The sequence below is a fragment of the Pleurodeles waltl genome, chromosome 11 (assembly GCF_031143425.1).
Source record: "Pleurodeles waltl isolate 20211129_DDA chromosome 11, aPleWal1.hap1.20221129, whole genome shotgun sequence".
NCBI lineage: Eukaryota > Metazoa > Chordata > Amphibia > Caudata > Salamandridae > Pleurodeles > Pleurodeles waltl.
In genome coordinates, this window is record NC_090450.1 from 727,609,345 (window position 1) to 727,625,876 (window position 16,532).

The 16,532-nt window shown below is 46.8% G+C and overlaps 1 long non-coding RNA gene across 1 annotated transcript in view; it reads left to right on the top strand.

Moving 5' to 3' along the window:
- The window catches only part of LOC138266675 (uncharacterized), a 112,150-nt gene that overhangs the window by 84,155 nt on the left and 11,463 nt on the right, over positions 1-16,532 (top strand). The gene's annotated exons all lie outside the window — the stretch shown is intronic.

Sequence of the window (16,532 nt, forward strand, 5' to 3'; positions counted from 1 at the left end):
TACGAATGTTCAGGGAGGTACTCAGTCTAGACAAAATATTATTAGTTGCTAGAGCTGATGAACAAGTAGAAAGACAAGCGGCCGATATGGACCTGGAACGGCAAAAAAAAATAATTGCGCTGGCCATGAAATTTAACATCTTCAAACAATGAAAAAGTGTGTTTTTTGTGGAGGGATTTTCATATACCTATGAGAGCAAATGTCCAGCCATAGGACAGACATGCAGAGGCTACGGAAAGGAAACCACTCCATAACAGTGTGCAAGGCCAAAGAGTAACCAAATGCATCACAGTGAGAAGAAAAAATGGATACCAGAAAGTTCCAGAAGCTTTCTTGCCACACCCACAACGGCAAAAAGCAACATCAGTTGCAACAAGTAGAAACCAACGAAGTCAGTCATTTTCCGAGCTCATCCTAAAAATACTCCTCAACGTCACCATCCAGTGCCAGTGAAGAGGACGGATGACATTAACTAAAGGACTTCAGGCACATGTTAGATTGGCTGCTTGTGAGGCAGAACAAGCGACAAAAATAAGTTGTCAAATGGAGCATACCACTTCATTAGGTCACAGCCCCAGGATCACAGTAAAGGTCCAGGGGTGCCCCGTAACCTTCATCATAGACAGTGGTGCGTCGATTAGTTTCATACCAGTTGAGAAGTTCAACAACCTATCTCCTGTGCCACGACTAAACCCGTCAAACTTGAAGGTGTACACGTGGACTATTTCCAAGCTTTTGCGAAGTCAAGGTTCATTCACAACAACCATGAAGTGTAAAGCAGTGTTGGTACAAGTGTTGATTCACATACTACCAGGAACTTTGTCCAGTGCATGCTTTCTCAGCTTTGCTACTGCTGGTAACATGGGACCAGTATCTCTCAATTACAACGTATACACTCAGTCCGAAATCGTAAGTCAGTTTCCATCATTATTTCATGGCTTTCGCCGACTCAAAACATTGAAAGTGAACTTCCCATTAATGAGGACATTTGCCCTGTTGCTCAGCAACATTGCAGAATTGCCTTTTTATTTACAGGAAGCTGTTGAGAAAGAACTAAAATTCTGCTGAAGTATAACATCATTGTGCACTCCACTGGTCCCAAGCCATGAGGTTCGCCCATAGTGGTGTTATGTTATTGGTTTTATTGGCTTCCGCTTGTACTTCAAAAGTTAGGGTACTGTTCATCCATACGCCAAGGTTTTTGACAGCAGTCTTGGGTTGCGGGGGCCCAACAGAGGCGGCCCACCACTGGTCTTCGTATTGTTGGGGATCTGTTCCTAATACTATCATTTCTTTTTTTTGTCATGTTCAATCGTCGGCAATTGGTATCCCTCCACTCCGCGACACCAGGCTTACCTCTGTGAAATATGGCCTGGTCTGACCTGATATTGTCAGAAAAAGAGAGGACGAGCTGGGTGTCATCTACATAAGACACCAGCGTAAGTACCAAAGATTTCACAGTCTGAAATAGATATCAAAGTCAGGCTCTAAAAAACAGTGGAGGTGCGGTGCGCATCTGAGTTGTTATGCGCCAGGCCAACATAGCAATCAAGAGAGAAACACATCCTGGTCTACACATAGCGGACATCATCATGCAGTTGAATGGCTCCAAAGTCTTCTCTCGTCTTGACCCGAACAAGAGATAACACCAACTCGAGCTGGAAGAGAAACACAGGCACATTACCACTTTTTTGCCCTGTTTTGGTTGATTCAGATATAAAAGATTAAGATCTGCAGTGTGATCAGCCTCAGAAATAATTCAGGATGTAATATGTCGCTTAATTCAACCAGTTACTCATGCTTTCAACTAAAGTGATAACACATTGGTGTTTAGAGCAACACAGGAGTAGCACGACAAAGCTCTTACACAAGTGTGCAAACTACTTCCTTGCAGCAATGTGTGAGTTTCATAAAAACAAGCTTAAGTTCTTTGGGCACATATTCTCTGATGGGAGAATGACTCCTGACCCAGATAAAGTGCAAGCGCTATCAGCTACTTGCCCCCTACAGGATGTCACCGTGCTGCAATCTTTCTTGGGCATGCCAAGTTATTGCAGAAGGTACATTTGTGGCTTGTCTACAGTGAGTTCCCCATTGAGCGAGTTGACGAAACAAAATGTTCCTTTTTAGTGGTCTGTACAATGTGATCGGAGTTTCAAAAAGATAAAACATGCTATTGAGATTGTGACTTAGCCTATTTCAACCTCAAGCTACAGACTGGACTCATTGCAGACGTGAGCCCAGTGGGGCGGGAGGGAGGATTCTTGCTCAACATAATGGTCATCCAAATGCTCAGAGACATATCGTGGCTTACGCCATCCAGTTTTTCTGGTGCACATCAAGCCTACCCTCAGCCGGAGAAGAAGAGTTTGGCTGACGCCTGGACCTGTGAACATTTTATGTGTTTATGTATGGAAAGAGCTTCACCATTGTCACAGACCACCAAACGATTCTCACTATTTAAGGCCAAGATGCCCCCCTCGCATTGAGAGGTGGGGCCGGTGACTGCAAGAGTATGACTGTGATTGTACACAGGCCAGATAAGGATCAGAACCTTGCTGATTACTTTTAACGATTACTTCTAGGCAAACACAGCTCGATATCCAAAACAGCTGAAGAGTACATTAATTTAATTGTAAGGTGCTGTACACCAGCAGCCTTATCCATTTAACAGATCATTGCTGCTATGAATGCTGACAAGAACATGCTAATTCGTAAAGACATCATTTCACCCCATTCGTGGAAGAAGAGTACTCAACCTGTAGAGGATAATGTTGTACTTCAAAACTTTAAAAATGTGCAGAATGAACTCTGTGTAACCAAGGAAGGTGTTGTGCTGAGAGACTTGAGACTCGTGGTACCTGCGAACCTTTGGCAGCAAGACATAGAACTGGCTCATTAAAGACATTGTGGCATTGTAGCCACCAAAAGAGCCCCGAGGGACAGAGTGTGGTTCCCACGCCTCGAGGAATGAGTTGAGAGGGAACTGAAAGAGTGCCATCTTTGCAACTGCCTTTCCTGTAAAGTAACCCAACACCCGTTAACCATGTCTGACCTTCCTATCCAGGCTTGTGAAAGAGCTGCTGCTGATTTCTGTGGGCCCTTGGGGAACGTACATCAACTCATGGTAGTCATTGATGAGTACTCACACTTCCAGCAGTGAAGGAAAAGTCATTGACAACTCATAACAAGGTTATCCAGCGGCTGGACAGTGGGCCGACCTTTGGATGCTGATAGGGTTCAAACCCTGGACACTTCTCGTACGATCAAGATGAGGGCTTATGCTGATCGTTTGTGAGATTAAGTGTGCTATGAGCCTTGCGGTTTTGGGCAGACTTAGAGGAGAGATTGCACAACCTGTTTTTTAACAGCTATGACGTAATCAGTGATGTAATGTGTGATTGTATGATGAGGATTAAAGATGTAAAATCAAGAGCTATATGTGTGGCATAGTCTTTGCATGGTCCCGGGCTGAGAAGGACGTTACACTGAGGTGAAGTGTAGAGCATAGAGGAGGGAGGTGGATATAAGAGGTAAAGAACCAGAAGAAGAATGGGCCAAGCTTGGGGAAATGGGAAAGATGGATGAGGGGCAGAAACTAATCTCCATGGTAAGGTTAGAGGCTGAGTAAGTTTAGAGGCTACCAAAGAGAAGAAGTGAAAAGTAAAGGAAGGAGGTGTGTGTGTGTAAGAGCAGCAGAATTAGTAAGAAAAGTTTAGATGCTTCCAGAGGATGTAATTGGAGAGATAGATTAAAAGGGGCAGTGCCAAAGAAAAAACATTATTAGACTGGGGGCGGGATGAGAGGGGAAGATAGTGCATAGATAAGAGGCATGGGTATAAGAGAAGCAGAAACAGCAAGAGAACTTGGGCAGAGCTGTAAGAGAGGCAGTGATGAGAGCTGGATGGAAGAGAACAGATCCTCCAAGTGATGGTAAGAGGTTGGAGAGAAATGGGTAGAGGAGGAGAAAGTGGATGTTAGAAGGACAGAACCAGCAAGAGAAAGTTAAAGACTTGATGAGAGATGAAAAGGGAGGTAGAGATAAGTGTATGAAGGGCAGAATCAGCAAACGACCGTAAGAGAGTGAAAGATGAAGGGTAGTTGTAACAGGCGCAGAACCAGCAAAAGAAAGTGATAGGTGTAGGGAAGTACCATCTTGCCTGGCATGTTACCCCCATTTTTACTTGTGTGTATGTTTGTTTTTGCCTGCATCACTGGGATCCTGCTAGCCAGGACCCCAGTGCTCATAACTTGTGCCCTGTATGTGTTCCCTGTGTGGTGCCTAACTGTATCACTGAGGCTCTGCTAACCAGAACCTCAGCGTTTATGCTCTCTCTGCTTTTTAAATTGTCGCTGCAGGCTAGTGACTATTTACACCAATTCTGATTGGCACACTGGAACACCCTTATAATTCCCTAGTATATGGTACCTAGGTACCCAGGGTATTGGGGTTCCAGGAGATCCCTATAGGCTGCAGCATTTCTTTTGCCACCCGTAGGGAGCTCAGACAATTCTTACACAGGACTACCACTGCAGCCTGAGTGAAATAACGTCCACGTTATTTCACAGCCACTTTACACTGCACTTAAGTAACTTATAAGTCACCTATATGTCTAACCCTCACTTAGTGAAGGTTAGGTGCAAAGTTAACAAGTGTGAGGGCACCCTGGCACTAGCCAAGGTGCCCCCACATTGTTCAGGGCAATTTCCCCGGACTTTGTGAGTGCGGGGACACCATTACACGCGTGAACTACATATAAGTCAATACCTATGTGTAGCTTCACAATGGTAACTCCGAACATGGCCATGTAACATGTCTAAAATCATTGAATTGACCCCCCAAGCCAAATCTGGTATTGGGGTGCCAATCCCATGCATCCCCGGGGCTCCGGCAGGGACCCCAGGTACTGCCAAACTAGCTCTCTGGGGTTTTCTCTGCAGCTGCTGCCAACCCTCAGACAGGTTTCTGCCTTTCTGGGACTGGGCAGCCCAGTCCCAGGAAGGCAGAATAATGGATTTCCTCTGAGAGAGGGTGTTACACCCTCCTCCTTTGGAAATAGGTGTTAGCCTCTCCTGGCCTCTGGAAATGCTTTGAAGGGCACCCATGGTGCCCTCCTTGCATAAACCAGTCCACACCGGTTCAGGGATCCCCCAGCCCCTGCTCTGGCGCGAAACTGGACAAAGGAAAGGGGAATGACTCCTCACCTGTCCATCACCACCACAGGGTGGTGCCCAGAGCTCCTCCAGTGTGCCCTAGACCTCTGCCATCTTGAATGCAGAGGTGTGAGGGCACAATGGAGGCCTCTGAGTGGCCAGTGCCAACAGGTGACGTCACAGACCCTTCCTGATAGGCTCTAACCTGGTTAGGTAGCCAATCCTCCACTGAGGGCTACTTAGGGTCTCTCCTGTGGGTTTCTCTTCAGATAACGAATGCAAGAGCTCACCAGAGTTCCTCTACACTTCTCTCTTCAACTTCTGCCAAGGATCGACCGCTGACTGCTCCAGGACGCCTGCAAAACCGCAACAAAGTAGCAAGATGACTACCAGCAACATTGTAGCGCCTAATCCTGCCGGCTTTCTCGACTGTTTCCTGGTGGTGCATGCTCTGAGGGCTGTCTGCCTTCACCCTGCACTGGAAGCCAAGAAGAAATCTCCTGTGGGTCGACGGAATCTTCCCCCTGCTAACGCAGGCACCAAACTTCTGCATCACCGGTCCTGTGGGTCCCCTCTCATCGTGACGAGCCTGGTCCCTGGAACACAGGAGCTGGATCCAAGTGACCCCAACAGTCCAGTGGTCCTTCTGTCCAAATTTGGTGGAGGTAAGTCCTTGCCTCCCCACGCCAGACAGTAATCCTGTGTACTGCGTGATCTGCAGCTGCGAGGGCTTCTGTGCACTTTTGCAAGACTTTCTCCGTGCACAGCACAGCCCAGATCCCCAGCACTCTGTCCTGCATTGCCCAACTCGCTGAGTTGACTTCCGGCTTCGTGGGACCCTCTTTTGCTGTGTTGAGACGACCGCTGTGCTCAGATTTCTTGAATGCCTGTTAAAGTGCTTCTGCGGGTGCTGCCTGCTTCTGTGTGGGCTCTCTGTGTTGCTGAGCTCCCCCTTTGTCTCCTCCTCCAAGGGGCGACATCCTGGTCGTTCCTGGGCCCTGGCAGCACCCATCATCTTCAACCACGACTCTTGCAGCTAGCAAGGCTTCTTTGCAGTCTTTCTGCGTGGAAACAACTCTGCATCCTCCAGCACGCCATGGGACATCTTCTGACCAAAGGAGAAGTTCCTGGCACCTTACATTGTTGCAGGATCTTCGGCTTCTTCCACCCGGAGGCAGCCCTTTTGCACCTTCATCCGGGGTTTAGTGGGCTCCTGCCCCCCTGGACACTTGCGTGACTCTTGGACTTGGTCCCCTTCCTTTGCAGGTCCTCAGGTCCAGGAATCCATCTTCAGTGCTTTGCAGTCAGTTGTTGTCTTTGCAGAATCCCCTATCTCGACTATACTGTCTTTCTGGGGCAGTAGGGTAACTTTACTCCTACTTTTCAGGGTCTTGGGGTGGGGTATCTTGGACACCCTTAGTGCTTTCTTACACTCCCAGCGACCCTCTACACACTAAACTAGGTCTGGGGTCCATTTGTGGTTCGCATTCCACTTTTGGAGTATATGGTTTGTGTTGCCCCTAGGCCTATTGTCTCCTATTGCATTCTATTGTGTTCTACAGTGTTTGCACTACTTTTCTAAGGGTTTTACTTACCTGATTTTGGTTTGTGTGTATATTTTGTGTATTTTACTTACCTCCTCAGGGAGTATATCCTCTGAGATACCTTTGGCATATTGTCACTAAAATAAAGTACCTTTATTTTTAGTAACCCTGAGTATTGTGTTACTTATGATGTAGTGCTATATGATATGAGTGGTATAGTAGGAGCTCTGCATGTCTCCTAGTTCAGCCTAAGCTGCTCTGCTATAGCTACCTCTATCAGCCTAAGCTGCTAGAACACTACTAATCTACTAATAAGGGATAACTGGACCTGGCACAAGGTGTAAATACCACAAGGTACCCCCTATAAGCCAGGCCAGCATCCTACAATAGGAAAGGGGAGAAGAAAAATAGGTTGAAAGAATCAGCAAAGAAGATAAAAGGCAGTGTGGGGAGTTGAGGTGATGAGTAAAGCAGGGAGGGGAATATAGATAGAAAGATGAAAGGTAGAGTACAGCATGGAGGGGAAAGACAGATGTAAGAGTGGAAGTACCATAGAGAGAGGTTAAGAGGTTTATAGAGAAATGAGGGATGAAGAGGATAACATGCTTGTGTGAGGTGGATGTATGAGGGGCTGAACCATCAAAAGAAGGTCAAATTGCTAGGTGAGAGATGAGGTGAAGAATAGAGCATGGAGGGAATAGGTAATGTAAGTGAGCAGAATCAGGGAAAAAGTAGACGAGGTAAAAATGTATTTGAACTAGTGTGTACTGCTGTAGGTCAGTGTATCTTCTGAAGAAGTTTGTAATTCCATACCACCATATTTTCCATGTAACAAAAACTGAAAAACATTGGGCTAGCTTCGAGATGTGTGTCATCTTTCACAAAGGTGTGTGATCTTGAAGCATCTTCAGTGTATCTACAGACTTGCAGGCTGCTGTCCATGCACTGTGGTACTTCTCTTGACCTTTCTATTAAATCTAGCTCCCAGTGGGACCTTTTGAAACCCATGTCCTTATCAGACATCTAGAGATCATAGCTCCTTCCTGTAGGAAGCTGGCCTGGTGTGTGGTGGGTACCCAAAGTACTTACACCTTATACCAGGTCCAGGTATCCCCTCTTAGTGAAGTGTAGGCAGTGTCTAGAAGCCAGGCTCTCCAGAGGTAGCTGTGGATGAGCAGCCAAAGGCTTATCTAGGAGACATGCAAAGCTCATGCAATACCACTGTAGTCACACAGCACTTACACACATGAAAGAAAACACTCAGTTGTACAAAAATAAAGGTACTTTATTTTTGGCACAGATTATAACCAATCCTTAGAGAGGTGACCCACCCCTAGGAGGTAGGTCATACACTAAAAATATACACTAGCAATCAGAAATATGCATAGAAAAGGTCAGAAAACAGTGCAAACAATAATAACCAATAGTAAGCCTTAGGGGGAGCACAAACCATATACTAAAAAAATGGAATGCGAACAATGTATCCCCACCTAGGTAAGTAAAATGTTTAGAAAGGAGCTGGGGTTATTAGAAAACCACAAAGGTAAGTACCACAGTACCCACCAGTGACCAGGAACGCAGGAGTAAAACACTGGATTTTCCCCAAACCACCCAAAAGGAGGAAAAGAAGAAAAAGAAGACACCCAGAGACGACTGCAAGAAAACCAGCGATGGATTCGTGAAGAAAGAAGACCTGTGGAGAGAAGGTGCCAAGTCCAAGAGTCACAGTGAAGTCCAGGAGGAGTAGGAGGTACTACCCACCCCGCAGTGGATGCAGGAGTTGGTTGACGGTTCTGAAGAGCAGGTCAGCACTGCAGCCAAGGAGCTGGTGAAGAGTTCCAGATGTATGCAGATGTCCCACGCCAGAAGGCAGATTGCAGATGGGTGTCGGTGCAGGATTTCCACCAACATGACTCGGCAAAGGCAAACTCACGGCTAGTGGGAAAGAGGTGCTGCCGGGGACCAGCATGGCCCCGGAGGACTCAACCCAGGAGGGGGAGTCACAGGGGACCCTCAGCGTCGCAGAGAGTCCACAGGAGCAGAGGCAGCACCCACAGGAGTCCCACAGGACGGGAACACAGAAGCCACAGAAGAAGCCCTTGCAGCAATACAAAAGTGGATCCCACGCCACAGGATAACAATGCAGGAGGCAGGGATTTGCAGGAAGGAATGCTGGGGACTGGAGCTGGACATCTTCTGAAGATCCCTTGGAGGAGATGCAAACAAGCTTTGGCAGCTGCAAGAGACATGGTGCAGGGGGGTGCTGTCCTGAGTGGGAAGGCAAAGGCTTAACTCAACCAAAGTTGGACACTGGCAGAGAGGACCAAGAGGACTACTCCAGATCACCACCTGTGATGCAGGATCCACACAGCTCAGCAGGAGGGGGGATCCATGCATCTGGTTGTTGCTTGTTGTAGAGGCCTGTGGTTGCAGGGAAGTGACTCCTTCACTCCAAGGGAGAGTCCATCTTCTTTTTGTGCAGGATGAAGAGTTGCAGTCTTCTGAGGATTCACGGCGAGGAAACTGTTGCAATTTGGCCAGGAACTCTCAATATATTGTTGCAGAAGAGTCTTCCTTGTGGATCTGCAGCTTGTAGGTTCCTGGAGGGTCCAGTCGTGGTTCCAGAGGCCAGATGTCGAAGTAAAGGTTGCAGAGGAGCCCTACTGTAATCTTGCAAGCCGAATCTGAGGACCCACCCAAGAGAGAGACCCTAAATAGCCCTGAAAGGGGGATTGGTCACCTAACCAGGTAAGCACCTATCAGAAGGGGCTTTGACGTCACCTGCCTAGTCTGGCCACTCAGGTGCTTCCAGAGTTCGCAGCCAACCTTGCAATCAAGATGGCAGAACCCAGGAACTCTCTGGAGGAGCTCTGGACACCACCCCCTGGGTGGTGATGGTCAGGGGAGTGGTCACCCCCCTTTCCATTGTCCAATTCCGCACCAGAGCAGGGACTGGGGGTCCCTGAACCGGTGTGGACTGGTTTATGCACGTAGGCCAACAAATGTGCCCCTCAAAGCAAACCAGTGGCTTGGGGAGTCTACCCTTCCCAAGCCAGTCACACCTATTTCCAAAGGGAGAAAGTGGGTGTTACCTCCCTCTCCCAAAGGAAATCCTTTGTTCTGCCTTCCTGGGTTTGATCAGATCAAGCAACAGGAGGGCAGAAACCTGCCTGAGGGGCAGCAGCAGCTGGGCTGCCTGAAAAACCATGTAAGACTAGTGGTAGCAATGCTGGTGGTCTTCTAAGGAGCCCCTAGAGTGCATGGAATCATACTTGCAATAGTACTGGGGTATGATTCCGACATGTTTGATACCAAACATGCCCAGGTTTGGAGTTACCATTTTGTAGCATTTATAAAATGGCATCCCCACACTCACGAAGTCCAGTAAAATGGTGCTGGAGTTCGTGGGGGGCCCTTTGCTTGTGCAGGGTTGCCCTCACATACAGGTACCTGCAACCTACCCTCTGGCCTGAGAGGGCCTACCATAGGCGTCACTTACAGTGACCTGGTGCAGTGACCTGTAGTGAAACTGGGTGTATGTATCTGATTCACGCAGACTACAATGACAGGCCTGCTGAACCCTTTGCATGGGCTCCCTGTGGGTGGGGGAATAACTTCTGCAGCCCATAGGGATCCCCTGGAACCTCAATGCTCTGGGTATCTATGTACCATATACTATGGACTTACATGGGGGGACCAATATGCTAATTGTGGGAGAAAAAGGTGCAATTTAGAGGAGAGAGCTAAACTATTGTTGTCCTGGTTAGCAGGAACCCAGTAGACACAGTCAAACTGTAGGAAGGTAGCCTCTTTCTAGCCTTGTTACCCCCACTTTTGTCCTGTTTGTGAGTATATGTCAGGGTGTTTTTACCTTCTCACTGGGATCCTGCTAGCCAGGGCCCAGTGCTCATAGTGAAATCCCTATGTTGTCAGTGTGTTTGATATGTGTCATTGGGATCCTGCTAGCCAGGACCCCAGTGCTCATAAGTTTGTGGCCTATATTTGTTCCCTGTGTGGTGCCTAACTGTATCACTGAGGCTCTGCTAACCAGAACCTCAGTGTTTATGCTCTCTCTGCTTTTAAAATCTTCACTGCAGGCTAGTGACTAATTTTACCAATTCTGATTGGCACACTCGAACATCCTTGTAATTCCCTAGTATATGGTACCTAGGTGCCCAGGGTATTGGGGTTCCAGGAGATCCCTATGGGCTGCAGCATTTCGTTGGCAAGCCATAGGGAGCTCAGACAATTCTTGCACAGGACTGCCACTTGCAGCCTGAGTGAAATAACGTCCACGTTATTTCACAGCCATTTTGCACTGCACATAAGTAACTTATAAGTCACCTATGTGTCTAACCCTCACTTAGTGAAGGTTAGGTGCAGAGTTACTTAGTGTGTGGGCACCCTGGCACTAGCCAAGGTGCCCCCACATTGTTCAGGTCAAATTCCCCGGACTTTGTGAGTGCGGGGACACCATTACACTACCAGGTCAATACCTATATGTAGCGTCACAATGGTAACTCCAAACATGGCCATGTAACATGTCTAGGATCATGGAATTGTCACCCCAATACCATTCTGGTATTGGGGGGGGACAATTCCATGCATCTCCGGGTCTCCAGCATAGAGCCCGGGTACTGCCAAACTAACTTTCCGGAGTTTTCTCTGCAGCTACCGCTGCTGCCCACCCTCAGACAGGTTTATGCCCCCCTGGGGCCTGCAGCCTGCATGAAATAACATCCATGTTATTTCACAGCCATTTACAACTGCACATAAGCAATTTATAAGTCACCTATATGTCTAACCTTCACCTGGTGAAGGTTGGGTGCAAAGTTACTTAGTGTGTGGGCACCCTGGCACTAGCCAAGGTGCCCCCACATCGTTCAGGGCAAATTCCCCAGACTTTGTGAGTGCGGGGACACCATTACACGCATGCACTATACATAGGTCACTACCTATGTATAGCGTCACAATGGTAACTCTGAAAATGGCCATGTAACATGTCTAAGATCATGCAATTGTCACCCCAATACCATTCTGGTATTGGGGGGACAATTCCATGCATCCCGGGTCTCCAGCATAGAGCCCGGGTACTGCCAAACTAACCTTCCGGGGTTTTCTCTGAGGCTACCTCTGCTGCCAACCCTCAGACAGGTTTCTACCCTCCCGGGGCCTGGGCAGCCCAGTCCCAGGAAGGCAGAACAAAGTATATCCTTTGAGAGAGGGTGTTACACCCTCTCCCTTTGGAAATAGGTGTGAAGGGCCTGGGAGGAGTAGCCTCTCCTGGCCTCTGGAAATGCCTTCAAGGGCACAGATGGTGCCCTCCTTGCATAAGCCAGTCTACACCGGTTCAGGGATCCCCCCAGCACTGCTCTGGCGTGAAACTGGACAAAGGAAAGCAGAGTGACCACTCCCCTGACCAGCACCTTCCAGGGGAGGTGCCCAGAGCTCCTCCAGTGTGTCCCAGACCTCTGCCATCTTGGATGCAGAGGTGTGAGGGCACAATGGACAGCTCTGAGTGGCCAGTGCCAGCAGGTGACGTCAGAGAACCCCTCCTGATAGGTGCTTACCTTTCTCTGTAGCCAATCCTCCTCTGAGGGCTATTTAGGGTCTCTCCTGTGGGTATCTCACAAGATAACGAATGCAAGAGCTCACCAGAGTTTCTCTGCACTTCCCTCTTCGACTTCTACGAAGGATCGACCGCTGACTGCTCCAGGACGCCTGCAAAACCGCAACAAAGTAGCAAGAAGAGTACCTGCAACATAGTTGAGAAAGCCGGCAGAATGAGGCGCTACAGTTTCCTGGTGGTGCATGCTCTGAGGGCTGTCTGCCTTCACCCTGCACTGGAAGCCAAGAAGAAATCTCCAGTGGGTCGACGGAATCTTCCCCCTGCCAACGCAGGCCCCAAACTTCTGCATCACCGGTCCTCTGGGTCCCCTCTCAACCTGATGAGCGTGGTCCCTGGAACACAGGAGCTGGGTCCAAGTGTCTCTGACAGTCCAGTGGCCCTTCTGTCCAAATTTGGTGGAGGTAAGTCCTTGCCTCCCCACGCCAGACAGTAATCCTGTGTACTGCGTGAACTGCAGCTGCGAGGGCTTCTGTGCACTTCTGCAAGACTTCCTTCGTGCACAGCCTAGCCCAGGTCCCCAGCACTCTGTCCTGCATTGCCCAACTCGCTGAGTTGGACTCCGACTTCGTGGGACTCCCTTTTATTGTGCTGAGTCGACTGTCGTGCTCAGATCTTCTGTACGCCTGTTTAGGTGTTTCTGTGGGTGCTGCCTGCTTCTGCGTGGGCTCTCTATGTTGCTGAGCGCCCCCTCTGTCTCCTCCTGCAAGGGACGACCTCCTGGTCCTTCCTGGGCCATGTCAGCACCCAAAATCCTCAACCGCAGCTCTTGCAGCTAGCAAGGCTTGTTTGCGGTCTTTCTGCGTGGAAACAATTCTGCATCCCTTAGGACATCTTCTGACAAAAGGAGAAGTTCCTGGCACCTTCCGTTGTTGCAGAATCTTCGGCTTCTTCCACCCGGAGGCAGCCCATTTGCACCTTCATCTGGGGTTTAGTGGGCTCCTGCCCCCCCTGGACACTTGCGTGACTCTTGGACTTGGTCCCCTTCCTTTGCAGGTCCTCAGGTCCAGGAATCCGTCTTCAGTGCTTTGCAGTCAGTTGCTGTCCTTGCAGAATCCCCTATCTCGACTTTACTTTCTTTCTGGGGTAGTAGGGGAACTTTACTCCTACTTTTCAGGGTCTTGGGGTGGGGTATCTTGGACACCATCAGTGTTTTCTTACACTCCCAGTGACCCTCTACACACTACACTAGGTCTGGGGTCCATTCGTGGTTCGCATTCCACTTAGGGAGTATATGGTTTGTGTTGCCCCAGGCCTATTTCTCCCTATTGCATTCTATTGTGATTTACAGTGTTTGCACTATTTGTCTAACTGTTTACTTACCTGATTTGGTTTGTGTGTGTATATTTTGTGTATATTACCTACCTCCTAAGGGAGTATATCCTCTGAGATACTTTTGGCATATTGTCACTAAAATACAGTACCTTTATTTTTAGTAACTCTGTGTATTGTCTTTTCTTATGATATAGTACTAAGTGATATAAGTGGTATAGTAGGAGCTTTGCATGTCTCCTAGTTCAGCCTAAGCTGCTATGCTATAGCTACCTCTATTAGCCTAAGCTGCTAGAACACCTCTAACCTACTAATAAGGGATAACTGGACCTGGCTCAAGGTGTAAGTACCACAAGGTACCCACTATAAGCCAGGCCAGCCTCCTACATAAACACAGTAAACATACTGACACAGGAAAAAAATGGGGGTAACCATGCCAAGAAAATGGGGGTAACCATGCCAAGAAACTTTCCTACACGTCCCCTACCTCCCTTTCCAATATGTCCCTTGTCTCGTCATTTTTCTTACCAGTATAACAAACTTAAAAAGCTGTGTTCATTCCTCTGCTAAAAAGACTTTCAGCATGATCAAAACTTCTCAGCATCTTCTGACATGTCTTTTTCAGACTTTTTCTTGACAATCCTTAAAAAAGAAATCAACTGCCAAATCTTCTCATTCAATTAAAGTAATACACGCATTGACCTCACACCAGTTGGCTTCTGATGTCTCTGTGAGTTGGAAGTAACATTTCTTGCTGTTTCAGATGATCTTGACCAAGAAGGTAATGCAGCCCTCGTATTACTAAATTGTAGTGCCACATTTGACAGTGTACCATCCAGTGCTTACAGATCTATTGGATAAACCTGCAAGTCAAGGTATTCCCTTGGTGTGGCTACCTCTATCCTACATGAGAGGTCTCAAGCAGTCCAACCGGTATTTAGACAAAAAATCGAAAGCACAAATATTGTGGAGCAAAATATTAAGGAAAAAAATATTGTGAAGGTAAGTTTCTATACTTAAATAAAGTTATGCTATATCAGGGGTGTGGCATTTAATAAAATATCTACTTGTCCATGGGATGGGTTGATTCACATATCTTCTTATCCTGTGACAAAATCCACTTGTCCCTTTGGTGCCATCTGGTGCAGCGACAAATTGTGGCTGCAATCGCATTATATAAGATCTCTTATAATAACCTCTGTTTGTGCCAGGTTTTGAATACTAGCAATTCCCATATTTTTCCTCCCTTCCACAGATGTATGTACTGGGGCTCGAGGTATCAGTAAGTAATACTTCCAGGTTTCTAATGCACTTTTGAGTTCGTGCAAAGTTCAAAACTTGCATATTTTAGCATTTTTCACCAGCTCTTTTCTAATCTTTTCCCATACTGAGAAAGCTTTTAAATTTATTCCTGACAAAGTAAAATTTGGGGAAAAGTGGTTGGAGGGAAAGTGAACTTGTAAATGCTCTACAGATTTTTGCATGAGCAGATTTGCAAATATTTATTTGTTAGTGCTAAAATACAGTTAAAAATGTTTTCTAGGAGTACCATTTTCTAGCCTACTTCTGTACATTCTTGGTAATTCAAAAAAGTCATAAATGTGCACTAATGCAGGACATATACCATGGGTGCACTTTTGTGACTTTCTTTAAGAATTTGGCCCCTAGTTAGGTCTAGCTTTAACCAAGACCTTTTGTTTTTATTAACATTCTTTCTATCTACTTATTGGATAGCTTCACTATGAGTGACAGCATTTTGCTGTTTCACAAAGAGCATATTGGCACACAAAGTAGTTTTGTTCAATGCCAGAAACTACTGTGGCAGTATATGCTTTTTGAGACCAAAATATTTTTGCTTTGTGGCAGTGTCTGTAATAATAGTGAGTGCCTGGCAGCTCCCACAACAGTAAAGGTTTATAAAAACATGTCAAAACAAGAGAGGCATTGACAAAACTAAAACTAATACTGATGTCCTATACCTATTGATACCCACATCTTAATTTCTTTAGGTGACAATCTTGTCTCTGCCCAAGAAAACATTTTGGATTTCCACACTGACAGTCCCTTTCTGGGAGGAGTCCTCATCTTTAAGGGACCTTTTACCACATGGAGGTCACTTTGGTGGCTTGTGAAGCTGGGGCAGTCGACGAAACTCATTCAGCCAACAAAAAATCATGGACTCATTTTCAAACATCTTCTCTCCTTTTCTGAACAAACAGTGTGTCATCTATGAGTTTTTATCACATCTATATGCCACACGAAATAACGCATTTTCTCCCATCTCTCTGCCACAAGATTGTACATTCACTTATCTTCTCTCAACTAAAGTATGCAAATCTTGGACTTCCCACCTTTTGCATTTGGTACATTTGAGATCATTCAGAACACTGGTAGGATCCTCATCTGAAGCTGCACCATTGCTATAGCATTTCTATTCACGTTTCTACTTTCTGTTGATTTCCCGTTCCCAAATGATCTATCTGCAAAGCGTTTTCCGTTTGTCATTTTTTACTACATAAAAAGGCCCTCTTTTTTTTCGGCACAGTATAGCTTTTTACGTTGATTCCAAAATTCTGCACTCTATGGTAGTAAAGTGCATGTGCCATACTTAAATTTAGCAGGTACATGTTGCAGGCAGATACTTCGCCTTTCTAGCTGCACAGGACTGGAAATCTCAACCTCTTGAGCAACAGTGTATCTCCAACACGTTCCCTACATTAGTACAGTCTGCACCTCTTCTTTGCAAACAGCTTAGATCCAGGATGCCCTGTTGGTATATTATTCATCTCATTAAGAAACGTACTTGAACTGCACCATTTGTATTCATTTTACAAAACGTCCTGGGGAAATACAAAAAGCCCAGATATCTTGCAAAAGTCTTTTGAAGGCCTATTGGGTATCTGCCCCTGTGTGTTTTAGAAGTGGTTAAGTCCTGT